This window comes from Asterias amurensis, chromosome 2 (assembly GCF_032118995.1).
Source record: "Asterias amurensis chromosome 2, ASM3211899v1".
NCBI lineage: Eukaryota > Metazoa > Echinodermata > Asteroidea > Forcipulatida > Asteriidae > Asterias > Asterias amurensis.
Window position 1 is genome coordinate 16,518,016 of NC_092649.1, and position 26,680 is coordinate 16,544,695.

Below are 26,680 nucleotides of genomic sequence, written 5' to 3' on the forward strand. Positions count from 1 at the left end.
ATTCCATCTTTAAATGAATGAAAGTATTTGCATTATTGCATGTACGAAAAGCATTCATTACTTGTTTTACATAACATCCAAGTAGACCTTTGTCATTTTGATTGAAGAACACAACATTCAAAACAAATGAAGCGAAGGCCTACAATTTCTAATTGTGACATAACAACCATTTCTTTTGGTTCGGCCTGTTGGATTCAACCAACAGCTTGTGTGTCTTACAGCTTTTTTGTGATTCGCTGGCCTCACTGAAAAAGGCAAACTGTGATAGTTCAAGGGGGTCAAAGGAAAACCAGTAAATTTTCAGGTATAATTGTGTGGCTCACCATTTTCTAATGTTGAATCTACCCAACCCTATTCATTCCATAGAGAGCACATTGTTAAGCCCAAATTTACACTCCAAAAGCAAAAAGCGCAATCCAAAAGCAATGTCCCTTTAAAGGCAGTGGACACTATTGGTAATTACTCAAAGTAATTAATAGCATAACACCCTAACTTGGTAATGAGTAATGGGGAGAGGTTGATAGTATAGAACATTGTGAGAAACAGTTCCCTCTGAAGTGACGTAGTTTTCGATTAGTTTTTCAAAAGTTTGATTTTGAGACCTCAAACATAGAATTTGAGATCTCGAAATCAAACAACTGAAAGCAAATTCGTGTCACAAGGGTGTTTTTTCTTTCATAATTATCTCTCAACTTCTACGACCAATTGAGATACATCAAGTGAGAAGACTGATCATTGACAATTACCAATAGTGTCCAGTGTCTTTAAGTGTAAGGTAATTCAACATTTGCCAATTTGGGCAACAAAAGCGTTTGTTATGATGTACAAGCACAACTGCTTGATTTAAGGCCAAAAGTGTTCATTCCAAATGCAATGTGTCTCTTTAAAGACAATGGACACTGTTGGTTATTCACAGTTGTTGTATCTCACCATATGCATATGTCGAAGGTTTGTTATTTGATGCATATGTTGAGATACACCAAGTGAGAAGACTATCTTTGACCAATAGTGTCCATTGCCTTTAAAAGTAGTGTATATTTATTTACAGTGGTTTATCATCAAAAGTATGTGGTGTTCCTTTTACTGTGTAAACTTAAATGGTCCGCCATTTTGAGAAGTGCCAAATTTGCTTTGACAAAATTGGTGTTAGTTCAAGAGTATAAAAGGAAAAACAAAATGTCCATGTATTTTTGTGTGCATCGTCATTTTTAATTTTGCTGCTTCGCTCAAAAGCATTTGTGAATTGCATTTGGCAAACGTTGAAGCAAATATTTGAGTGACATGACAACTGATGATGGTAATGTCTCTAAAGGCACTGGACCCTATTGGTAAATGTCAAAGACCAGTCGTCTCACTTGGTGCATAAAGTAACAAACCTGTGAAAGTTTGAGTTCAATTGGTCGTAAAAGTTGCAAGAGAATAATGGAAGAAAAAAGTACCCTTGTTGCACAATATGTGTGCTTTCAGATGCTTTATTTCGCCCTCAAAATCAAATTCAAATATTCCAGTGAGAAATTACATCTTTCTCAAACACTACTTTCTTTCAGCAGGAGCTGTTTCTCACAATGCTTTGTACTATCAAACAGCTCTCCATACTCATAACTAAGTAAGGCTTTATGCTAATAATTACTTTGAGTAATTACTTACAGTGTCCAGTGCCTTTATAGAGACATTACTAACATGAACTAATTTTGACCCAACATTAAATAACTTACTATTAAACTGTGTTGGAAGATCGATCCAAGTTTACTTTCGGCCATCAACGCCTGCTCTCTCCCACCACCATTCGGCGTATACTTGCGTCCATGGCCGCCTCATCCTCAAATTGCTATGTTAGCCATCTCTATAGTGGAGTCGCACACCCTCACTTGTTCTCTTTCAGTCTCTTCCAATGACGAGGCAATCCATTGCCAGCTTTCTCATGAATTCAGGAGTTATAAACTAGAAGATGTTATCAAAGTACTGCAAAATCAAAGTAAAAAAAAAACCAAAATCATAAGTAAACAAAAACTGAAAAGTTTTCCAAAATACTAAGAAGTAGTATACAACTCATGAATTGAAAGATGGAATGTTCTATTCAAAGGTGCGGAGCCGAGTTGAATGGAACATTCCATCTTTAAATGAATAAAAGTATTTGCATTATTGCACGAACGAAAAACATTCATTACTTGTTTTACATAACATCCAAGTAGACCATTGTCATTTTGATTGAAGAACACAACACTCAAAACAAATAAAGCTAAGGCCTACAATTTCTAATTGTGACATAACAACCATTTCTTTTGGTTCAGCCTGTTGGATTCAACCAACAGCTTGCGCGTTCTTACAGCTTTTTTTGTTATTTAAGCAGACGGCAAATGTATTATGTGCCTTGCAGTAACACAGCTGCATTACACAAGACACGCGCACGCAGTGATGTTTTAGGCACAGTGCAATAGTTCTAATTGGTTGGATAGAAAAATGTACAGTGAATGGAATGAAACATGCATGATGAGTGATGTAGCGTGCGACAGTACTTTCATTTGCTATTATGTGACGGACAACTCTCCAGTCAAATGGCAAGGATCTGCTTGGGGTGTTATATAAAGAGAATTATTGGTTACCCTACCACACTATAGCTCAACAAGCTTTTCCAACCCCTCAACTTGATTATGGAAACATTCTAAACTTCCCATCTGTTCATCTTAATTCCACTGTTGACTTTGTGTATTTCACCAAATATGAAATGGTTCAATACAGACAAAATTACAATAGTTTTGGCCTTGAGCACTTTTATGTTAGTGTAGGATCAACACGTAGATATGACATTGCTGTAAATACAAACAAAATGAAAACAGATTTTACATAAACACCACCATTACCTTCTCTAAAGCTTCTTCATAGACAAGTATGTAATTCACCTGTTCCACCAGCACTCATGCCCACATACTGATGCCCTTTTAAAAATGTGTTTGACCTTTCACTGATGATTTTGTTTTATTAATACTTCTTAGCAGTATTACCTGAGCATTCCAGTGTCGCTAGGCAAAGTTTGAGCAGAAAGCAAACAGTTGAAGAGGTTTTTAATCATCTCATTCTCCTATGTGTTTGTCATGCCATGTCTCTAATGTAGACCTGTAAAGGAAACAGCATTATTTTAGAACTTCAAAAGTTCCTCAGACAGGGTTTCAACATTGATAGAAACAAAATTTTGAATTTTGGATTCACTTATACCAAGGTCATACTGCTACATACTGTATCGGTTTGCAGCCTGTTCTAACATTTACATACTTACATCCACAGTAGGTTGTCATCAGGTGAGCAAATGACGCAGCTGCAGCCTTAACCCTGCCATTGAGCTCTGCATCTAGGGTGTTTCCAACTGCGAGAGTGGAGCCAAGGTACTTGAACGTTTGGACGACGATCCAGCAGAATGTCAGGCTCCATGGGGGTTTGACCAGGAGCAGGTTGATATAGCATCTCTGTCTTCTTGATGTTGGTTTACAGCCCGAAGGCACTTGCTGATGATTGTGCAAAGCGGCACAGGATTTCTTGAATGTCAGGATGTGAGTAAGCTACCAGTGCAGTGACTTCGGCATACAGGAGATTGAGAGACATCTCTCAAGGGTTCTTCGGTGAGAATGCAGCCGTGATAGATTTAACAGGCCACCGTCCGATCTGGTGCGGATGTACATGCCATTGGTGAGGTCTTGACATATGTCCTTGATCACTGCTGTTAGGAAGAGAGCAAAAAGAGTAGGTGCAAGCAAAAGACTTGTTTGACTCCATGCTACACGTCAAAGGGTTAATATCTTTCGCTAGCCACCGAGACACTCGCCTTCAGGTCGGTGTGAAAAGCCTTGATGAGGGCGGTTAGCTTTGGAGGGCAACCATACTTCTCAAGACTGCGCTGGAGTGTGTCTCTGCTGAGGAAACTGCACTGACTTTCTGGAAGCACTTCTTCACATATGCACTGCAGGCGAGATAGGATTATTTTTGCCAGGATTTTACCAGCGATGGATAGCAGCGAGAAACCTTGATGGTTCCCACAGCTGAGCCGGGTCACCTTTACGCTTGTAGACATTAGTTATAGTGGCGTCCTTGAAGTCTTGAAGTAGCTCACCCATCAATAAAGAGGTCCTGCAGAACAGTCTGGAGCACTGGTCCACCCTTCTTGAAGATCTCAGCGGGGACGCCATCTGCGCCAGGAGCTTTTCCTGAGCTGGTGTTCTTGATAGCTTTGGCGAGCTCATCCATGGTCTGTGGGTGGTCTAGCTCGCTGGTCTAGCTCTATTCGGTCAATCGCTTCCTCATCAGCGCGAGATGGTTGGTTGAGTATATTACAAAAACGGTCTTTCCACCGTCGCAGTATGTCTTCTGGTTGACGTGTACAGCTGTTCATTGTCCGGGCTAAGAACAGGATTTGTTCCGCACTGTGTCGGGCCATAGATTTCCTTTAGACAGTCATAAAAGGCCTTAGCATTGTTAGTGTCCGCAAAGCTTTGCAGCTCTTCAGCCTTTCTCAGCCACCAGTTGTTTTTCATATCCCGAGTTGCTGCTTGTACCTTTGCCTTGGCAGCTTTGCAACTTGATGGTTATGCTACGGGTAGCTCTGCCTGACAGTACTTGTTGACGGCATGCATATTCTTACCTCACCTACTCAGGTTTGAATTCAGAGTTTTCCTTCTCCTAGATGGGCTGCCTTCCTAGGCTTACGAGCCCCATCTGCCCGGAGCAATCTGGTTTTAAGGCGCCAGAAACCCGCCATCACACCTCTGCCCACAGTTCGCAACAGGGATCGGCACGTGAAGCCGGGCAGTAGGAGTTTGACTAGGAGAGGCTGTTGGAGACGCTGACCATCTGGGACATTTCATAGGTGTGAAGTGGCTCAGTACATGCACACATTCCCGGTCAATCCTAGCCCTTAGACCCCCGGGTTAGTAGAGGGTAAGAGGGTTAAAGGGTTAGAGAGTTAGAGGGTTAGAGGGTTAAAGGGTTAGAGAGTTAGAGGGTTAGAGGGTTAGAGGTTTAGGGGTTAGGTGGTTAAGGGGTTATGGGATTATGGGATAAGAGGGTTAGAAGGTTAGAGGGTTAGAGGGTTAGAGGGCAGGGTTAGAGGGCTAGAGGGTTAGGGTTGGGGTTATAGGGTTAGGGGGTAAGAGCGTTAGGGTGTTGGGGGGTAAAAAGTTAGAGGGTTAGAGAGTTAGAGGGTTATAGGGTAAGAGCGTTAGAGGGTTAGAGGGTTATATGGTTAGATGGTGAGGGGGTTAGAGGGTTAGAGGGTTAGAGGGTTAGAGAGTTAGAGAGTTAGAGGGTTAAAGGGTTAAAGGGTAGGAGGGTTAGAAGGTTAGAGGGTTAGAGGTTTAGAGGTTTAAAGGTTTGGGGGTTAGAGGGTTTGGGGTTATAATTAGCGGGTTAGGGGGTTAAGGGGTTAGGGGATTAGGGGGTTAGAGGGTTAGAGGGTTAGAGGGTTAGAGGGCAGGGTTAGAGGGCAGGGTTAGAGGGTTAGAGTGTTAGAGGGTTATTGGGTTAGAGGTTTAGGGGTTAGGTGGTTAAGGGGTTATGGGATTATGGGATTAGAGGGTTAGAGGGTTAGAAGGTTAGAAGGTTAGAGGGTTAGAGGGTTAGAGGGTTAGAGGTTTAGGGGTTAGGTGGTTATGGGGTTATGGGATTATGGGGTTAGAGGGTTAGAAGGTTAGAGGGTTAGAGGGTTAGAGGGTTAGAGGGTTAGAGGGCTAGAGGGTTAGGGTTAGAGGGTTAGGGGGTAAGAGCGTTAGGGTGTTGGGGGTAAAAGGTTAGAGGGTTAGAGAGTTAGAGAGTTAGAGGGTTATAGGGTAAGAGCGTTAGAGGGTTATATGGTTAGATGGTTAGATGGTGAGAGGGTTGGAGGGTTAGAGGGTAAGGGTTATAGGGTTATATGGCTAGGGGGTAGGGGGTTAGATCATTAGGGAGTTAGAGGGTTAGAGGGCAGGGTTAGAGGGCAGGGTTAGAGGGTTAGAGTGTTAGAGGGTTATTGGGTTAGAGGTTTAGGGGTTAGGTGGTTAAGGGGTTATGGGATTATGGGATTAGAGGGTTAGAGGGTTAGAAGGTTAGAAGGTTAGAGGGTTAGAGGGTTAGAGGGTTAGAGGTTTAGGGGTTAGGTGGTTATGGGGTTATGGGATTATGGGGTTAGAGGGTTAGAAGGTTAGAGGGTTAGAGGGTTAGAGGGTTAGAGGGTTAGAGGGTTAGAGGGCTAGAGGGTTAGGGTTAGAGGGTTAGGGGGTAAGAGCGTTAGGGTGTTGGGGGTAAAAGGTTAGAGGGTTAGAGAGTTAGAGAGTTAGAGGGTTATAGGGTAAGAGCGTTAGAGGGTTATATGGTTAGATGGTTAGATGGTGAGAGGGTTAGAGGGTTAGAGGGTTAGAGGGTTAGAGAGTTAGAGGGTTAAAGGGTTAAAGGGTAGGAGGGTTAGAAGGTTAGAGGGTTAGAGGTTTAGAGGTTTGGGGGTTAGAGGGTTTGGGGTTATAATTAGCGGGTTGGGGGTTAAGGGGTTAGGGGATTAGGGGGTTAGAGGGTTAGAGGGTTAGAGGGCTAGAGGGTTAGGGTTAGAGGGTTAGGGGGTAAGAGCGTTAGGGTGTTGGGGGTAAAAGGTTAGAGGGTTAGAGAGTTAGAGGGTTATAGGGTAAGAGCGTTAGAGGGTTATATGGTTAGATGGTTAGATGGTGAGAGGGTTAGAGGGTTAGAGGGTTAGAGGGTTAGAGAGTTAGAGGGTTAAAGGGTTAAAGGGTAGGAGGGTTAGAAGGTTAGAGGGTTAGAGGTTTGGGGGTTAGAGGGTTTGGGGTTATAATTAGCGGGTTGGGGGTTAAGGGGTTAGGGGATTAGGGGGTTAGAGGGTTAGAGGGTTAAAGGGTTAGAGGGCAGGGTAAGAGGATTAGAGGGTAAGGGTTATAGGGTTATATGGCTAGGGGGTAGGGGGTTAGATCATTAGGGAGATAGAGGGTTAGAGGGCAGGGTTAGAGGGCAGGGTTAGAGGGTTAGAGTGTTAGAGGGTTATTGGGTTATTGGGTTATTGGGTTATTGGGTTAGGGGGTTAGGGGTTAGGAGTTAGGGGGTTAGGGTTATTGGGTTAGGGGGTTAGGGGGTTAAGGGGTTAGGGGTAAGAGGGTTGGAGAGTTAGAGGGTTAGGGGGTAGGAAGGTTAGACGTTGGAGGGTTAGAGGGTTATAGGGTAGGAGGGTTAGAAGGTTAGAGGGTTAGAGGGTTAGAGGGCAGGGTTAGAGGGTTAGAGGGTTATTGGGTAAGGGGGTTAGGGGTTCGAGGGTTAGGGTTATTGGGTTAAGGGGTTAGGGGGTTAGGGGTTAAAGGGTTAGAGGGTTAGGGGGTAAGGGGGTTAGAGGGTTAGAGGTTTAGAGGTTTGGGGGTTAGAGGGTTTGGGGTTATAATTAGCGGATTAGGGGGTTAAGGGGTTAGGGGATAAGGGGGTTAGAGGGTTAAAGGGTTAGAGGGCAGGGGAAGAGGATTAGAGGGTAAGGGTTATAGAGTTATATGGCTAGGGGGTAGGGGGTTAGATCATTAGGGAGTTAGAGGGTTAGAGGGCAGGGTTAGAGGGCAGGGTTAGAGGGTTAGAGTGTTAGAGGGTTATTGGGTTATTGGGTTATTGGGTTATTGGGTTAGGGGGTTAGGGGTTAGGAGTTAGGGGGGTTAGGGTTATTGGGTTAGGGGGTTAGGGGGTTAAGGGGTTAGGGGTAAGAGGGTTGGAGAGTTAGAGGGTTAGGGGGTAGGAAGGTTAGACGTTGGAGGGTTAGAGAGTTAGAGGGTTATAGGGTAGGAGGGTTAGAAGGTTAGAGGGCTAGATCTTTAGAAGTTTGGGAGTTAGGGGGTTAGGGGGTTAGGGGGTTAGGGGGTTAGAGGGTTAGAGGGTTGGGGGTTAGGTGGTTAGAGGGTTAGAGGGTTAGAGGGTTAGAGGGCAGGGTTAGAGGGTTAGAGGGTTATTGGGTAAGGGGGTTAGGGGTTCGAGGGTTAGGGTTATTGGGTTAAGGGGTTAGGGGGTTAGGGGTTAGAGGGTTAGAGGGTTAGAGGGTTAGAGGGTTAGGGGGTTAGGGGGTTAGGGGGGTTAGAGGGTTAAAGGGTTAGGGGGGTTAGAGGGTTAGAGGGTTATAGGGTAGAAGGGTTAGAAGGTTAGAGGGTTAGATGTTTAGAAGTTTGGGGGTTAGGGGGTTAGGGGGTTAGGGGGTTATAATTAGGTGGTTAGGGGGTTGAGGGGTTAGGGGGTTAGAGGGTTAGAGGGTTAGAGGGTTAGAGGGTTAGAGGGTTAGGGGGTTAGAGGGTTATTGGGTTAAGGGGTTAGGGGTTAGAGGGTTAGGGTAATTGGGTTAAGGGGTTAGGGGGTTAAGGGGTTAGGAGTTAGAGGGTTAGAGAGTTAGAGGGTTAGAGGGCTAGAGGGTTAGAGGGTTAGAGGGTTAGAGGGTTAGGGGGTTAGGGGGGTTAGAGGGTTAGAGGGTTAGGGGGTTAGAGGGTTAGGGGGTTAGATGTTTAGAAGTTTAGAAGTTTGGGGGTTAGGGGGTTAGGGGGTTATAATTAGGTGGTAAGGGGGTTGAGGGGTTAGGGGATTAGGGGGTTAGAGGGTTAGAGGGTTAGGGGGTTAAAGGGTTATTGGGTTAGGGGGTTAGGGGTTAGAGGGTTAGGGTTATTGGGTTGAGGGGTTAGGGGGTTAAGGGGTTAGGGGTTAGAGGGTTAGAGAGTTAGAGGGTTAGAGGGTTAGAGGGTTAGAGGGTTAGGGGGTTAAAGGGTTATTGGGTTAGGGATTAGAGGGTTAGGGTTATTGGGTTAAGGGGTTAGGGGGTTAAGGGGTTAGGGGTTAGAGGGTTAGAGAGTTAGAGGGTTAGAAAGTTAGAGGGTTAGAGGGTTAGAGGGTTAGAGGGTTAGAGGGTTAGAGGGTTAGAGGGTTAGGGGGGGGGTTAGAGGGTTAGAGGGTTAGAGAGTTAGAGGGTTATAGGGTAGGAGGGTTAGAAGGTTAGAGGGTTAGATGTTTAGAAGTTTGGGGATTAGGGGGTTAGGGGGTTATATTTAGGTGGTTAGGGGGTTGAGGGGTTAGGGGATTAGGGGGTTAGAGGGTTAGAGGGTTAGAGTGTTAGAGGGTTAGAGGGTTAGAGGGTTAGATGGTTAGGGGGTTAGAGGATTATTGGGTTAGGGGGTTAGGGGCTAGAGGGTTAGGGTAATTGGGTTAAGGGGTTAGGGGTTAGGAGTTAGAGGGTTAGAGAGTAAGAGGGTTAGAGGGTTAGGGGGGGGGGGGTTAGAGGGTTAGAGGGTTAGGGGGTTAGAGGGTTATTGGGTAGGAGGGTTAGAAGGTTAGAGGGTTAGATGTTTAGAAGTTTAGAAGTTTGGGGGTTAGGGGGTTATAATTAGGTGGTTAGGGGGTTGAGGGGTTAGGGGATTAGGGGGTTAGAGGGTTAGAGGGTTAGGGGTTAAAGGGTTATTGGGTTAGGGGGTTAGGGGTTAGAGGGTTAGGGTTATTGGGTTAAGGGGTTAGGGGGTTAAGGGGTTAGGGGTTAGAGGGTTAGAGAGTTAGAGGGTTAGAGAGTTAGAGGGTTAGAGGGTTAGGGGGGTTAGAGGGTTAGAGAGTTAGAGGGTTATAGGGTTGGGGGTTAGGGGGGTTAGAGGGTTAAAGGGTTAGGGGGTTAGAGGGTTAGAGGGTTATAGGGTAGGAGGGTTAGAAGGTTAGAGGGTTAGATGTTTAGAGGTTTGGGGGTTAGGGGGTTATAATTAGGTGGTTAGGGGGTGAGGGGTTAGGGGATTAGGGGGTTAGAGGGTTAAAGGGTTAGAGGGTTATTGGGTTATTGGGTAAGATGGTTAAGGGGTTAAGGGGTTAGGGGTTAGAGGGTTAGAGGGTTAGAGAGTTAGAGGGTTAGAGGGTTAGAGGGTTAGAGAATTAGAGGGTTAGAGGGTTAGAGGGTTAGGGGTTAGAGGGTTAGAGGGTTAGAGGGTTTGAGGGTCAGGGGGTTAGAGGGTTAGAGGGTTAAGGGGTTAGGTGGTTAGAGGGTTAGAGGGTTAGAGGGTTAGAGGGTAAGAGGGTTAGAGGGTTAGAGGGTTAGAGGGTTATTGGGTTAGGGGGCTAGGGGTTAGAGGGTTAGGGTTATTGGGTTATAGGGTAGGAGGTTTAGAAGGTTAGAGGGTTAGATTTTTAGAAGTTTGCGGGTTAGGGGGTTAAAATTTAGGTGGTTAGAGGGTTGAGGGGTTAGGAGTTTAGGGGGTTAGAGGGTTAGAGGGTTAGAGGGTAGGGGGTTAGAGGGTTATTGGGTTAGGGGGCTAGGGGTTAGAGGGTTAGGGTTATTGGGTTATAGGGAAGGAGGGTTAGAAGGTTAGAGGGTTAGATTTTTAGAAGTTTGGGGGTTAGGGGGTTATAATTTAGGTGGTTAGAGGGTTGAGGGGTTAGGAGTTTAGGGGGTTAGAGGGTTAGAGGGTTAGAGGGTAGGGGGTTAGAGGGTTATTGGGTTAGGGGGTTAGGGGTTAGAGGGTTAGGGTTATTGGGTTAAGGGGTTAGGGGGTATACTGTAACGGTTACCAGCTCCGTTTTAAAACTTACATAATTACATACTTATTTATTGTAACGGTTTCCAGCCCCGTTTAATACTTAAATAATAATATACTTATTTATTGTAACGGTTTCCAGCCCCGTTTTAAAACTTACATAGTTACATACTTATTTATTGTAACGGTTTCCAGCCCCGTTTAATACTTAAATACTTACAAACTTACATACTGTAACGGTTTCCAGCCCCGTTTTAAAACTTACATAATTACATACTTATTTATTGTAACGGTTTCCAGCCCCGTTTACAAACTCACATAAATACATACTTATTTCTTGTAACGGTTTCCAGCCCCGTTTAATAATTAAATACTTACAAACTTACATACTGTAACGGTTTCCAGCCCCGTTTTAAAAGTTACATAACTACATACTTATTTATTGTAACGGTGTCCAGCCCCGTTTTGAAACTTACATAATTACATACTTATTTATTGTAACGGTTTCCAGCCCCGTTTAATACTTAAATACTTACATACTGTAACGGTTTCCAGCCCCGTTTTAAAACTTACATAACTACATACTTATTTATTGTAACGGTTTCCAGCCCCGTTTGAAAACTTACATAATTACATACTTATTTATTGTAACGGTTTCCAGCCCCGTTCAATACTTAAATACTTACAAACTTACATACTGTAAACGGTTTCCAGCCCCGTTTGAAAACTTACATAATTACATGCTTATTTATTGTAACGGTTTCCAGCCCCGTTTAATACTTAAATACTTACAAACTTAGATATTGTAACGGGTTCCAGCCCCGTTTGAAAACTTACATAATTACATACTTATTTATTGTAACGGTTTCCAGCCCCGTTCAATACTTAAATACTTAAAAAATTACATACTGTAACGTTTTCCAGCCCCGTTTGAAACCTTACATAATTACATACTTGTTTATTGTAACGGTTTCCAGCCCCGTTCAATACTTAACTACTTACAAACTTACATACTGTAACGGTTTCCAGCCCCGTTTGAAAACTTACATAATTACATACTTATTTATTGTAACGGTTTCCAGCCCCGTTTTATACTTAAATACTTACAAACTTACATACTGTAACGGTTTCCAGCCCCGTTTGAAAACTTACATAATTACATGCTTATTTATTGTAACGGTTTCCAGCCCCGTTTAATACTTAAATACTTACAAACTTAGATATTGTAACGGGTTCCAGCCCCGTTTGAAAACTTACATAATTACATATTTATTTATTGTAACGGTTTCCAGCCCCGTTCAATACTTAAATACTTACAAAATTACATACTGTAACGTTTTCCAGCCCCGTTTGAAACCTTACATAATTACATACTTATTTATTGTAACGGTTTCCAGCCCCGTTCAATACTTAACTACTTACAAACTTACATACTGTAACGGTTTCCAGCCCCGTTTGAAAATTTACATAATTACATACTTATTTATTATAACGGTTTCCAGCACCGTTTTAAAACTTACATAATTACATACTTATTTATTGTAACGGTTTCCAGCCCCGTTTAATAATTAAATACTTACAAACTTACATACTGTAACGGTTTCCAGCCCCGTTTTAAACTTACATAACTACATACTTATTTATTGTAACGGTTTCCAGCCCCGTTTAATACTTAAATACTAGCAAACTTACTTACTGTAACGGTTTCCAGCCCCGTTTGAAAACTTACATAATTACACACTTACTTATTGTAACGGTTTCCAGCCCCGTCTAATACTTAAATACAAACAAACTTACATACTGTAACGGTTTCCAGCCCCGTTTGAAAACTTACATAACTACACACTTATTTATTGTAACGGTTTCCAGCCCCGTTTAATACTTAAATACTTACAAACTTACATACTGTAACGGTTTCCAGCCCCGTTTTAAAACTTACATAATTACATACTTATTTATTGTAACGGTTTCCAGCCCCGTTTAATACTTAAATACTTACAAACTTACTTACTGTAACGGTTTCCAGCCCCGTTTGAAAACTTACATAATTACATACTTATTTATTGTAACGGTTTCCAGCCCCGTCTAATACTTAAATACTAACAAACTTACATACTGTAACGGTTTCCAGCCCCGTTTGAAAACTTACATAACTACATACTTATTTATTGTAACGGTTTCCAGCCCCGTTTAATACTTAAATACTTACAAACTTACATACTTTAACGGTTTCCAGCCCCGTTTGAAAACTTACATAATTACATACTTATTTATTGTAACGGTTTCCAGCCCCGTCTAATACTTAAATACTAACAAACTTACATACTGTAACGGTTTCCAGCCCCGTTTGAAAAATTACATAACTACATACTTATTTATTGTAACGGTTTCCAGCCCCGTTTAATACTTAAATACTTACAAACTTACATACTGTAACGGTTACCAGCCCCGTTTGAAAACTTACATAATAACATACTTATTTATTGTAACGGTTTCCAGCCCCGTTTAATACTTAAATACTTACAAACTTACATACTGTAACGGTTTCCAGCCCCGTTTGAAAACTTACATAATTACACACTTACTTATTGTAACGGTTTCCAGCCCCGTTTAATACTTAAATACTTACAAACTTACTTACTGTAACGGTTTCCAGCCCCGTTTGAAAACTTACATAATTACACACTTATTTATTGTAACGGTTTCCAGCCCCGTCTAATACTTAAATACTAACAAACTTACATACTGTAACGGTTTCCAGCACCGTTTTAAAACTTACATAATTACATACTTATTTATTGTAACGGTTTCCAGCCCCGTTTAATACTTAAATACTTACAAACTTACATACTGTAACGGTTTCCAGCCCCGTTTTAAAACTTACATAATAACATACTTATTTATTGTAACGGTTTCCAGCCCCGTTTTAAAACTTACATAATTACATACTTATTTATTGTAACGGTTTCCAGCCCCGTTTAATACTTAAATACTTACAAACTTACATACTGTAACGGTTTCCAGCCCCGTTTAATACTTAAATACTTACTAACTTACATACTGTAACGGTTTCCAGCCCCGTTTTAAAACTTACATAATTACATACTTATTTATTGTAACGGTTTCCAGCCCCGTTTTATACTTAAATACTAGCAAACTTACATACTGTAATGGTTTCAGCTCCGTTTTAAAACTTACATAATAACATAGTTGTTTATTGTAACGGTACTTAAATACTTACTAACTTACATAATTACATAGTACGCTAAAGTGGTCCCACGGCGGGACAAGCTTGCATACTGGAGGACGGGTAATGAACATCCCCTTGATCTGATGGCCCCATTTTCCGAGACGAAAGAACCGTTCGGGAACCCGGGTGGATTGCAGCGACGGCTGACCGGTAATTCCTTACCGTTCCCATGGTGAGGCCGCTGTCCAGAAGAAAAACCAGGAAATCTACCAGCTCCCCTAGAGACGTATTGGGAGGACCTTACGGTAAGATCACCGAGCGGTGGAACAGGAGCTTGACAAGTCGTGAAAACCACTATTGGCGAATGAGGAAGACCCTGAAGTCCTCCTGCTCGATCTTGGTCAGTACCCAAGAGACAAGTGAGATGGGTGGGAATGCATAGGCCAGTAGGCCATCCCATTGCACTAACTTCCATGCAGTGGGGTCTGGGCCACTTGCGCAGTAGTTGGTTGTTCGCATGTGAGGGGTACAGGGTCGCCTGCGGCCGGTCGATCAGGTAAAAGAACGATCGGGCCACTTGTGGGAGCAGCGACCACTCTGTAGGGGCAATCCAGCCCCTTGATAGAGCGTTGGCTGTGACGTTCTCCAAGCATGGAATGTGGACTGCTGACAGTGCTGTCCCCCGCTGTATACACCAGTTCTGACCAGAGACTGACCATAGACTGACCATAGACTGACCATAGACTGACCATAGACTGACCATAGACTGACCATAGACTGACCATAGACGGACCATAGACCGACCATAGACCGACCATAGACTGACCATAAATACCATAGACTGACCATAGACTGATCTTGGTCAGTACCTGACAGACCAGCGAGATGGGTGGGAATGCATAGGCCAGTAGGCCAACCCATTACACTGATAGAGCATCGATTTTCCATGCGTTGGTGTCTGGACCCCTTGCGTAGTAGTTGGTTGTTTGCATGTGAGGGGCACAGGTCCATGTGACGGGCACAGGTCAACGTGCGGCCTGTCGATCAGGTGAAAGAACAATCAGGCCACTTGTGGGAGCAGCGACCACTCTGTAGGGGCAATCCAGCCCCTTTAGGTGACATTCTCCAAGCCTTGGATGTGGACTGCTTACAGTGCTGTCGGCCGCTGTATACATTAGTGGATGAGGTCCCAAGCCAGTGCACACAGGCTCCCCGACCAGGTGTCCCACTGGTGATTGATGTAAGCCACAATTGTGGCATTGTCACACCTCACCAGGACCGCATGTCCCCTGCCGTCCGACTGGAAATGTCGCAGTGCGTTGGCGAATGCTAACATCTCCAGGACGTTGAAGTGGGATGATTGGTGCTCAGAACCCCACACACCCGTGGTCTGCCACGGCTGGAGGGTTGCCGCCCATCCAAGGTGCGAAGCGTTACTTGTGACTGTCAGTGACGGACAGGGCTGGCGGAAAACATGGCCCTGCGAAATGTTCGCTTCGACTAGCCACCATCAAAGGTGGGGCACTAGCCAGGGCGTGGTTGGCATTAGGTGGTGGATTGGGTGCCGGATGGGCAAGATGAAGTTGAATTGGTCTCATTCTCAGCCTGCAAAAATCCACCAAAGCCACCATACTGGCCAAGAAGCGCAACAGACTGAGCCAGGCCAGAGGCGACGCCACCAACGCTGGGAGGAAGAGGGACACGCACTGCTGAAGGTTCAGCAGGCGTTCCTCTGATGGGCGGGCCAATCCCTTGCGCAGGTCGAGGGACGCACCGAGAAAGGTGGCAACCTGCGAGGGGATAGGGTGGGTTTCTCTGTGTTTATAACAAGCCCGTCCTTGTTAACAAGAGCGCCAATTCATTTCCAGGACCCACCGTTTGGAGACTTGACCTCAGGACCCCAAGAACTTCTGGAGGCGGCCCCCACGGGTCCGTCGGGGAGAGAACGCCCGGAGATGGTTAAGTCACTTACCCTACGCTCCGGTACAAAAGGCCATCCCTGGGCACCGAGGTACTTGCGTGTGCATTACGACTGGATTTCACGGTTTCATGAAGTAGACAGACTGAGAAGAAATGAGTCAAAGGCAAGATAAGGAAGAAGACAGCTGAGGGGGTAGAGGTTGCTTAAAGCCCCACTCTGGTATAGACCAGCCTCTCACACAAGATAGATCATGCTTATATTACTTATTAATACTCAAGTCTACTACATTAAGGTCTCAAACTTAACATGTACACATGCTTTAGTGCAGATTCTTGACCCAAATTTTTCATCTACACCAACACCTACACCAACATCACTGGCATCAATTACCAACTTAAAAGGTTTACCAAAATCAGTAGCCAACAGTACTGGTTCTAAGCTCAAAAACCCTTAAAGGAACACAATGCCTTGGATCGGTTGAGTTGGTCTTTGAAAAAACCCGGTTACAAGTGCTCTTTACAGACCAACTCGCAGTGTTCTCCACAGACTTTTTTTTTAGGAGGGCGGCATGACGTAATCAAATTGCATAAACAATCCGCACGCTGTGATTGGCCGTTGATAGACTCCAACAAAATACGCACGTTCACAAACTTATTGTGAACGTGCGTATTGTGATGCTGTAGTTTTGAAGTTGGTATTGGCTAATCAGTTACTCGTTTGATCTTATTAGATGCATGCATACAGTGGGTATTTCCGTGCAGCGACTTCGACGGTGTGCGTGGTATATGAGCCATGTGGCCATCTGTACATCATGTTTTAACATTTGTTTACGATCGCATTTCTGATGTTGCAGTTTGAAGTAGGTTTTGGCTTGTCAGGTACTCGTTTGATCTTATTAGATGCATGCATACAGTGGGTATTTCCATGCAGCGACGTTGTCGGTGTGCGTGGTATGAGCCATGTGGCCATCTGTACATCCATCATGTTTTAACATTTGTTTACAATCGTATTTCTGATGTTGCAGTTTTGAAGTAGGTTTTTGCTTGTCAGGTACTCGCTTGATCTTGTTAGATGCATGCATACAGTGGGTATTTCCATGCAGCAACGTCGACGGTGTGCTTGGTATGAGCCATGTGGCCATCTGTACATCATGTTTTAACGTTTGATTATGATCGCATTTCTGATGCTGTAGTTTTGAAGTTGGTTTTGGCTTGTCAGGTACTCGTTTGATCTTATTAGATGCATGCATACACAGTGGGTATTTCCATGCAGCGACGTTGTCTTAGTGCGTGGTATGAGCCATGTGGCCATCTGTACATCCATCATGTTTTAACATTTGTTTACAATCGTACTTCTGATGTTGCAGTTTTGAAGTTGGTTTTGGCTTGTCAGGTAATCGGTTGATCTTATAAGATGCATGCATACAGTGGGTATTTCCATGCAGCAACGTCGCTATGTGCTTGGTATGAGCCATGTGGCCATCTGTACATCATGTTTTAACATTTATTTACGATCGCATTTCTGATGTTGCAGTTTTGAAGTAGGTTTTGGCTTGTCAGGTATTCGTTTGATCTTATTAGATGCATGCATACACAGTGGGTATTTCCATGCAGCGACGTTGTCGGTGTGCGTGGTATGAGCCATGTGGCCATCTGTACATCCATCATGTTTTAACATTTGTTTACGATCGCATTTCTGATGTTGCAGTTTGAAGTAGGTTTTGGCTTGTCAGGTACTCGTTTGATCTTATTAGATGCATGCATACAGTGGGTATTTCCATGCAGCGACGTTGTCGGTGTGCGTGGTATGAGCCATGTGGCCATCTGTACATCCATCATGTTTTAACATTTGTTTACAATCGTATTTCTGATGTTGCAGTTTTGAAGTAGGTTTTTGCTTGTCAGGTACTCGCTTGATCTTGTTAGATGCATGCATACAGTGGGTATTTCCATGCAGCAACGTCGACGGTGTGCTTGGTATGAGCCATGTGGCCATCTGTACATCATGTTTTAACGTTTGATTATGATCGCATTTCTGATGCTGTAGTTTTGAAGTTGGTTTTGGCTTGTCAGGTACTCGTTTGATCTTATTAGATGCATGCATACACAGTGGGTATTTCCATGCAGCGACGTTGTCGGTGTGCGTGGTATGAGCCATGTGGCCATCTGTACATCCATCATGTTTTAACATTTGTTTACAATCGTACTTCTGATGTTGCAGTTTTGAAGTTGGTTTTGGCTTGTCAGGTAATCGGTTGATCTTATAAGATGCATGCATACAGTGGGTATTTCCATGCAGCAACGTCGCTATGTGCTTGGTATGAGCCATGTGGCCATCTGTACATCATGTTTTAACATTTATTTACGATCGCATTTCTGATGTTGCAGTTTTGAAGTAGGTTTTGGCTTGTCAGGTATTCGTTTGATCTTATTAGATGCATGCATACACAGTGGGTATTTCCATGCAGCGACGTTGTCGGTGTGCGTGGTATGAGCCATGTGGCCATCTGTACATCCATCATGTTTTAACATTTGTTTACGATCGCATTTCTGATGTTGCAGTTTGAAGTAGGTTTTGGCTTGTCAGGTACTCGTTTGATCTTATTAGATGCATGCATACAGTGGGTATTTCCATGCAGCGCAGCGACGGTGTGCTTGGTATGAGCCATGTGGCCATCTGTACATCATGTTTTAACGTTTGATTATGATCGCATTTCTGATGCTGTAGTTTTGAAGTTGGTTTTGGCTTGTCAGGTACTCGTTTGATCTTATTAGATGCATGCATACACAGTGGGTATTTCCATGCAGCGACGTTGTCGGTGTGCGTGGTATGAGCCTTGTGGCCATCTGTACATCCATCATGTTTTAACATTTGTTTACAATCGTATTTCTGATGTTGCAGTTTTGAAGTTGGTTTTGGCTTGTCAGGTAATCGGTTGATCTTATTAAATGAAGTCTAAAAATGGTCTCTCTGTCCTTTTTTTGGCATGGCGGCCATTAATTTTAACAGGGCGGCATAAATTTAAGGAGGGCAGTCTGCTCTGCCGATTTACGTGTGTGAAGAACACTGGTATGGATGCTGTTTGATCACACTTGCACTACGAACATCAACGTCATAAAATAGCTGTGAAGTTCTACCTGGTTTATCTACAATTGCAAATATGATTCGATAGTAGCAACCGTTTCTTTAAAATCGATTCAAGGCTAATTATCCCAGTAGAATCTAACCCCACTTTGATCAACCTCGACTTGTGCGCAGTAGTCGTACGACAGGTGTTGAGAGATGTGGCAGTGTATATAACGGTTGGGTCTTGCGGTTTGATTACACACACTACGCACAATGTATGGGTGGGTTTACAGCGGCGTCTTTTCGTAGCGAATGATGCGACTGCCTTGAGCAAGGCTAAGGACAGACAGACATCATCAGAGAGTAGGCTGTTACATACAGTAATGAAACAGCCTTCATGAAATAGAGAATGAAATCAAAGAACGTGGTTACTTGGATTGTTCACAGAGCTAACAAGAAGAGCACAAGCACCCTAACCCACACCAGACACCAAAAGCCTCCACACATAGCCCTTCATTCAACCATCCACTATTCAAATTCCCACTGCCTTCAACACCTGTCACAGAGACAGATTGAAGCAGAAACTTCACTACATATGTACAGTACATCAAGATATCACACAACTCAATGGATACAAGGCCTTCAATTTCATTCGTCTATGAGTCAGATAACTCCCACAAAAAAGAAAGACAAAATATTTATGAATCTATTGGATGATAGTCAGACTGAACCTTACTACACACACATCCAGAAGGAGTCATGTTACTAAACCTTATTGAAGGCTCTGTTTCATTCAGGGGGATGTCACTCAAAGACAGGTTGTCATCCAAGGCTAACAGGGCCCTGTTCACTTGAGGAAGATTAGCAATTTCACCCAAAGAGGGTTATGGAAAACAACCCGCCTTTCCTGCCAGCAGATACTCCCACTGATGTCAATGAAGTGTCGACCATTACGGGGTCCCGCGCCTATTACGCTAACTACGCTAAACAAAAACTAATACTAAACTGGCAAGATGCTCATTGAGAAGTGAAAAGGGAATTGAGAATGAGCACAGTGAGAAGAAGTGAGTCAAAAGTAAGATAAGGAGGAAGACAGCTGAGGGGGTAGAGGTTGCTTAAGGCCCCACTCTGGTATAGACCAGCCTCTGACATAAAATACATAATGCTTGTAATACTTATTCATACCCAAGTAATACTACATGAGTTCAAGTCTCAAAATAAACAAAACAAAACTAAACGCTCAAGAGTCAAATACCTCCAACCAGAAAAATACTCCAGTTCAAGACAAACTATTTCTGACTAATAATCTACAATTTTCTTGAGGGCTTTTATCTGTCTTCCTTACACACTTATGATATAAATGGGCCACTCATCTTGAATGGACTTACAAAGTGATACTGCACGACTTCTGCGGTATTATTGATACAAAATTTCAACACTATAGACCCTTTTGCAATTACCCATTGCGCAAGCGCTAACTGTTGAATAGGATGCATGCTGGTCTAGCTAGGGATCAAACAGGATCCCTAGCTAGACCAGCATGCACCTCAGTCAATTGGTCTATTGTGATAACGTGCATGTATATAAATGGTAGTTTTAGAACAATCATGACTGATTTTGACAATGGACCATGTTTTTAATTGCGTAAGGGCGCTCTCAATCACTGCTTGATTCAAATACTATTGAGACTGCCCCCTCACGCGGTCAAAAATTTGGCGCATTGGATCAATGTCTTGATACATTTTTCCTGACCTGAATCCATTTTCTTCTTGCAAGTTAAGTGCAGATCCGACACAAATAATGATGACGCTTCATTTCCCATCAAACAAGGAGCATGTGAAGATAATGGCATCTTGGTAGTTCAACCACATCTGAAAATAAAGTATGAGATTAGAAGTGAGAACTTCCATTGATAGGGCCAGATGTGGTTATTTTAAAATTACATCATCATGGATACATGTTCCCACAAGTTTACCATTATTTAATAGTTTATTCCTATTTTCTGTTAAGAAAATGGAGAGCAGTATAACAACCACCTGATATACAACAGTCTGTTAAATGCCCTTGGGTTCTTCCATTGAGGAGGGGAATTTTGTATCCTTTTTTCTATCTCTTATTCTTCTTCATTGATGAGTACACTTTAAATTTTTAAAGTACAGCGCACTGTTATTTTTCCTCTTAAAAGATCTCATGATCTTTGAAACAACAATTTATGTAGTGATTGTCTGGCCCATTCAGGAATCATGTGAAATATGGGCCATTAATATCTTGAATGGACTTACTTGTATAAGGAGATGCTGCACGACTTCTGCAGTATTATTGTTACAAAATTTCAATACTATACACCCTTTTGCAATTACCCATTGCACAAGCGCTAACTGTTGAATGTGATACATACTCGATCACACATGATCCCTAGCTAGACCCGCATGCAACTCAGTCAATTGGTCTATTGCGATAACATACATGTACATGTAAAGAAATAGTAGTTTTAGAACAATCATGACTGATTTTTAAAAATTATGTTTGACCGGGTGAGGGCACTCTCAATCACTTCCGGGGGTATATTCATTCAAACCCATAACAGTTTATAAATACTGGAACAGTACATTACCACCCCAGACATCTACTCTGTCACGGACAATAAGACATTGAACAAGCCATTCATTTTTAATCCACCTCTAAAGCAACCTCAAACTACAGCAACAAAAGTGATGGAACACCTATTAAAACTGCGCAGGACTAATCGTGTTTACTTCCGAAAGTGATAAAAATACTATTGTAGCGGAAATGCATGTGACGGACATGTGACTGTTTAGTGTAGTCCATGTGGTTGCATGTGTTTGCTGTGTGGCTGGGCGATCGATGCAAGTGGGTGGAGCCTAAACGCTTGCAGTGACTCAGGCTGGCCTTGTGCGCGTGCGCAGTGATCAGGTAAGCGGGGTGTACGTGCGCAGTTAGCGACCTAGGACCTCATGTGTGTAGAGGCATGGCACCGGGGGTTAGCGGGGAGTGCATCACGGGTCAGTGTGTTTAGTGAAGTGACTCGAGCAAGACATGCATATTAGTAGTCTTTCCATTGTGTAGTGAGACCATGGTTATTAAGAGTACGGGTTCCTGGGTGATTGTCTTTGGATAGGGCAGTGACAATTTAGGGTTTTAGTCTTGTAATAGTTTAAAAGAGTCTGTTGGCGGTGCTGTCGACGTTGGACGATAGACGAGTGCGTAAGTTTGATTTGATTGCAATTATCGGAGATATCTTGTATCCTTGCATTTTAATTGATAATTGATAGGTCAGAAGTCTTATACCAAGTTCATTCTTGCATTTGTATGTGATAGGCCAGGGGTCTTATACGTGTTTATTTTGTATTCATATATGATAGGCCGGGGGGTCTACGGAATTGTTATTGCATAAGTTATTGAGTATTTCTAGGTGTATTTTCATGTAATTGTGTTATGGTGACACACTAGTCGAGTGTAACGTTTCCAGTCACAAATGCTTTGGCTTGTGTCGAGGTAAAGAACACCTTCTAGTAGTGTAAGAATTAAGTTAGGCTGTGATTGTGGTTAAGTGACACGCTAGTTGAGTGTATAGTTTCCGGTCGCAAATGCTTTGGCTTGTGACCAGGTAAAGGACACCTTCTGGTAGTGTATGAATTAAGCTGGGTTTTCGTGGTTATTGTACTGCACAAGGAACGTGTAGAGGCACACTGTAAAAGCTTTTGGTTTGCAGTAAGTGTGAACACAGTTCGGGAAGTGTGGTTTGGTGTGGTTACTTTCGGGTATTTGTTGTTTTCTTGTATTGGTGGTTGTACCCGATATTTGGTGCTCCGCGGTTGCACAAATATAAGGGTTGTCAGATATATAAAGTAAAAGTACTAGAGAGGGTTACATGATTACAAAGTAGGCGTCATCAGGTTACATGGTTACTTTGGGTCTAGCAAAGGGTTACTTAGAACTATTTTGATAAGGCAAAGGGTTACTTAGAGTGGCTTTGGGTCTAGCAAGGGGTTACTTTGAGTTACTTTTGATATAGCAAAGGGTTACTTTGAGTGGCTTTGATAAAGCAAAGGGTTACTTTGAGTTACTTTTGGGTTTAACAAAGGGTTACTTGTGGTTACATTAGAGCAAGGTTAGGTGTATGCGTAGGGTATGCAGTAGTACTGATTTAATGTTTTGTGAGAGGTATATTCATTGACCCTGAGAAAAAGGTGCTTAATAAACGAATCCCTGCCCAATTATGTATATGATTTGATTGAATATTGATTGTGCAATAAAGGATCTGGTGATCAGTTTTACCGACAGCCAATTTGTCAAGGTTTCTCTGCTTACGTGTAACTTGAGTTGTGTACCTAACAGAATTACACTGATCATTACGCAATCGGCGGTATATTTCCTCCAAAACGGACCTCGTCTCACAGCCTTTAGACCCCTCGATGGTCTTCAAGCTTAGAGAATAGTTAGGCCAAGGATCAAATTGTAATTTGCTTGCAATAGTTTGCAATTGCCCGCCACACTATTAAGACTGCCTCACACGGTGACAAATTTGAGGCATTGGATCCATTTCTGGATAATTATTCTTCCTTACCTGATTCTTGCAAGTTTGAGTGCAGATCCGACACAAATAATGATTGTGTTGATTTCCCATCACATGGGAAGCATCTTGGTAGTTCAACCACATCTGCAAATAAAGTATGAGAAGTGAGAACTTCCATTGAATGGGCCAGATTTGGTTATTTTTACATACAACATCATGGAAACATGTTAACCATTATTTATTGTAGTTTATTCCTTTTTTTCATTTGATATGAAATAACATAGTATCTAATTTACCTCAATGAGATACCTCCTTTTTTGTAAAAATTCGTTTACGTCATGACTTTGACTTTGAGCATGGATGAAATGAAGAAAATTCAAGCGGATAACGCGCCCTACATGTTTTAAATGATTTGGGTACTTTTTCAAAATGTCCACAGATTTACAGTAAACTTACAGGGTTTGAAGATAGTGGAAAGCTTCCCTTGAAATTTTACTAAGGTTGTGTAGTCTTTGAGAAATGAGTAAAACAAGTCACAGAATAATTTTGGTCTCATCATGAGACCAAAATTATTTGAGAATGTAAAATCCCCTTAACCAGTCATGATAGTATACCAAAACCATAGCATAATTGGTCAATACATTTTTACATGCTAATACTGAGACGAAAATTATTACTTTTACTTATTTCTCAAAAACTGCAGCACCTCAGTAAGTAAAATTTCAAGGGAAGCTTTCTACTATCTTAATCTTCAATCGTGTAAGTTTGATGTAAATCTGTGGACATTGTGTTTTTGTTAGGAAAAAGTACATAGACCCTTTAAGTACGAAGAACCAAATAGTACCGTTCACGGAAGTACCAGTGGTTTTACGGAAGTGCATTTGGATAACTTTCCGTATGGCGCCACCACCTTTTCACTCATTTTTACAAAAAGGGATATATTATGGTGGCTTTGAAGGGACATCGCATATCGCAAACGTGTGCGCATACGTATGCAATGTCGTGAAACAATTCGCAAATATGTGCGCACACGAATGCAATGTCGTGAAACAATTCGCGAATATGTGCGCACACGTATGCAATGTCGTGAAACAATTCGCAAATATGTGCGCACACGTATGCAATGTCGTGAAACAATTCGCGAATATGTGCGCACACGTATGCAATGTCGTGAAACAATTCGCGAATATGTGCGCACACGTCTGCGAATATTATTTCCGATGTCGTGAATTTTATTGCATACCATGATGCATACCTTTGAATAAAATGTCTAATGATCTGGGGGGTTTCTTTCCAACAGTGAGATAAGCGGTAGTCATTGCAGCAGTAGTCTTTGTTGTGAGGCAAGCGAGGCGTGTGGTCGTCCTTGGCCTGGTGCCAAGTTCCTGGGTATACACATGCTTTACAGAGGGAGCCTGCTGTAGCGCCACAGTACTCCCTAGATCGGTAACAAATTATCCACAACTATGACATCATCCTAATGGTATGCAACATGGTATGCAATAAAATTCACGACATTGCAAAACAAATCACACTCGTGTGCGCACATATTCACGATTTGGTTCACGAAATTGCATACGTGTGCGCACATATTCACGATTTGGTTCACGAGATTGCATACGTGTGCGCACATATTCGCGATTTGTTTCACGACATTGCATACGTGTGCGCACATATTCGCGAATTGTTTCACGATATTGTATACGTGTGCGCATATATTCGCGATTTGTTTCACGACATTGCATACGTGTGCGCACACGTTTGCGTTATGTGATGTCCCTTCGGGGCCACCATAATATATCAATCAGGTAAATTAGATACTATATTATTTTATTTCGAATGAAAAAGTGGTGGCGCCATACGGAAACTTTTCCGTGCATTTCCACAGGAAGTAAAAACAAAATTAAAAATTTATTACCCTTTCTTGGTGCGTTTTGGAACTGCAGCATCAGTTATCGGCGTCCTTACCAGCTCAAGAAAGATGGCGACCAAACAACGAGGGGTCTCTTTGTAAAGCCTACACAACAACAGCAGCATTGTTATCCATGGTGTTCTTGTTGTACTGGAAACATGATGTGTCGTATTCGGTATGATCTTGTGGACTTCAACTGCCAAGCACACCACACAGAAGCTCAATACCAGACTTGAGGACATGAATCTCGCTTCTACATCACACATTGCAGAAATCAGGTATATTATGTAAAGCAAAGTTAAGTAAATTAAGTAAATAATCATCGTTCTATCCCTGCACATACAGATTGGAACAGCTTGAATTCGAAGATCACAGATGTGAGTGACGAAATGGTCAACACTGAGGGCGCCGTGCGGCGCGAAAATCAAAAACTATTTTTTTCGCTCGTCCCCAGCGCCTTGCTTTGATAGACTGCGGTATAACCGTGGAGGAAGGGAGAGAAGGAGCAAGCAAAACCGCAGAGTAACAAAAGAATACCGGCCCCTGTCTGACCAGTGGAAAAAGAAAGGAGACCTCCAGTTGGACGGCCGATTAACGAGCAGGATTAGATCTCTGTGTATACAGAACGTGCGGTACCGCCCCTCTGCACCGTTGCCTTCGTGTAAAGTTGAATCATTGGAGACAAGAATTGTGAATATACACGTTTTCATTTACCGTTTGTGGTGTTTCACTGAAACATCATGGCATATTTTTACATTTTTCGGTCAATAGCGGTGGATCAAAATTTGGGTATAGACTGTGCAAGTCTCGCGCAGATTTGAACTTCCGGGACCATTGTGGTCCCAACCTTATGGAGTTTTACGTTGGGGAGATTTTGTTTCGTCCATTACTTTAGTTTAATATAGTTTATGACCATAAAAATGACATATGTTGTTAAAAATGTAATACTAATTAACAACATATATAAAAGTAAAAATAAAGTCAACATAATAACGAAGAAAAACCGATATTTAAACTTGACCTCAGGTCAGGTTACTTATAAAAAATTAAGAATTTGTGCCCATCTCCGATCACAAAACTTACGCAGACGCTTGTTTTGGCCGCGCGGGGTGGAAAGCCTTTTCATTGGTCGCTTAGGCGTCGGCTTCCTCTTTAAACTGCGTCACGCGTTTATCTAACGCCCTTGCGACCATCGTGCGTCCGCGTATAAACCAGCTTCACATTCGGGCGTAGATTTACAAAAGGGGTTTCAAAACATTTAAGATCAAACAAACATCCTTGTCCCAGAGTTTTACTTTTGTCTATACATATAGACTTTAACCGATAATTGTGTATTAATTTAAAAAGCTAAAACTAATTTAAACAAGCTTTAATGGGTATTTTTGTTGTTCAGATTCGGCATTAAGAAAAAATTACAGCAAAGATTTGATTCATAAAAAAATTAAGTTCTTCAGTTGTCGTGTTTTCTCGCTCCGGTGCGCGCGAGACTTGCACAGTCTATAGGCACAGGAGGGTGGTTGGTATTCAACTGCAAAAAAGTCACGTGCTGACGGCAACGCACAGAAAATGTACA

At 42.6% G+C, this 26,680-nt stretch overlaps 2 long non-coding RNA genes across 2 annotated transcripts; both read right to left on the minus strand.

The window, feature by feature from the left end:
• Positions 1 to 1,732: 1,732 nt before the first annotated feature.
• LOC139933976 (uncharacterized) lies at positions 1,733 to 5,061 on the minus strand. Its single transcript, XR_011785666.1, has 3 exons — positions 3,275 to 5,061; positions 3,003 to 3,114; positions 1,733 to 1,962 (listed from the first exon to the last, which is right to left on the minus strand). It is a non-coding gene; the product is annotated as an uncharacterized lncRNA (long non-coding RNA).
• A 10,356-nt stretch (positions 5,062 to 15,417) lies between these two features.
• Positions 15,418 to 23,340, minus strand: LOC139954408 (uncharacterized). Its single transcript, XR_011788109.1, has 3 exons — positions 23,247 to 23,340; positions 20,411 to 20,529; positions 15,418 to 15,734 (listed from the first exon to the last, which is right to left on the minus strand). It is a non-coding gene; the product is annotated as an uncharacterized lncRNA (long non-coding RNA).
• Positions 23,341 to 26,680: the final 3,340 nt, after the last annotated feature.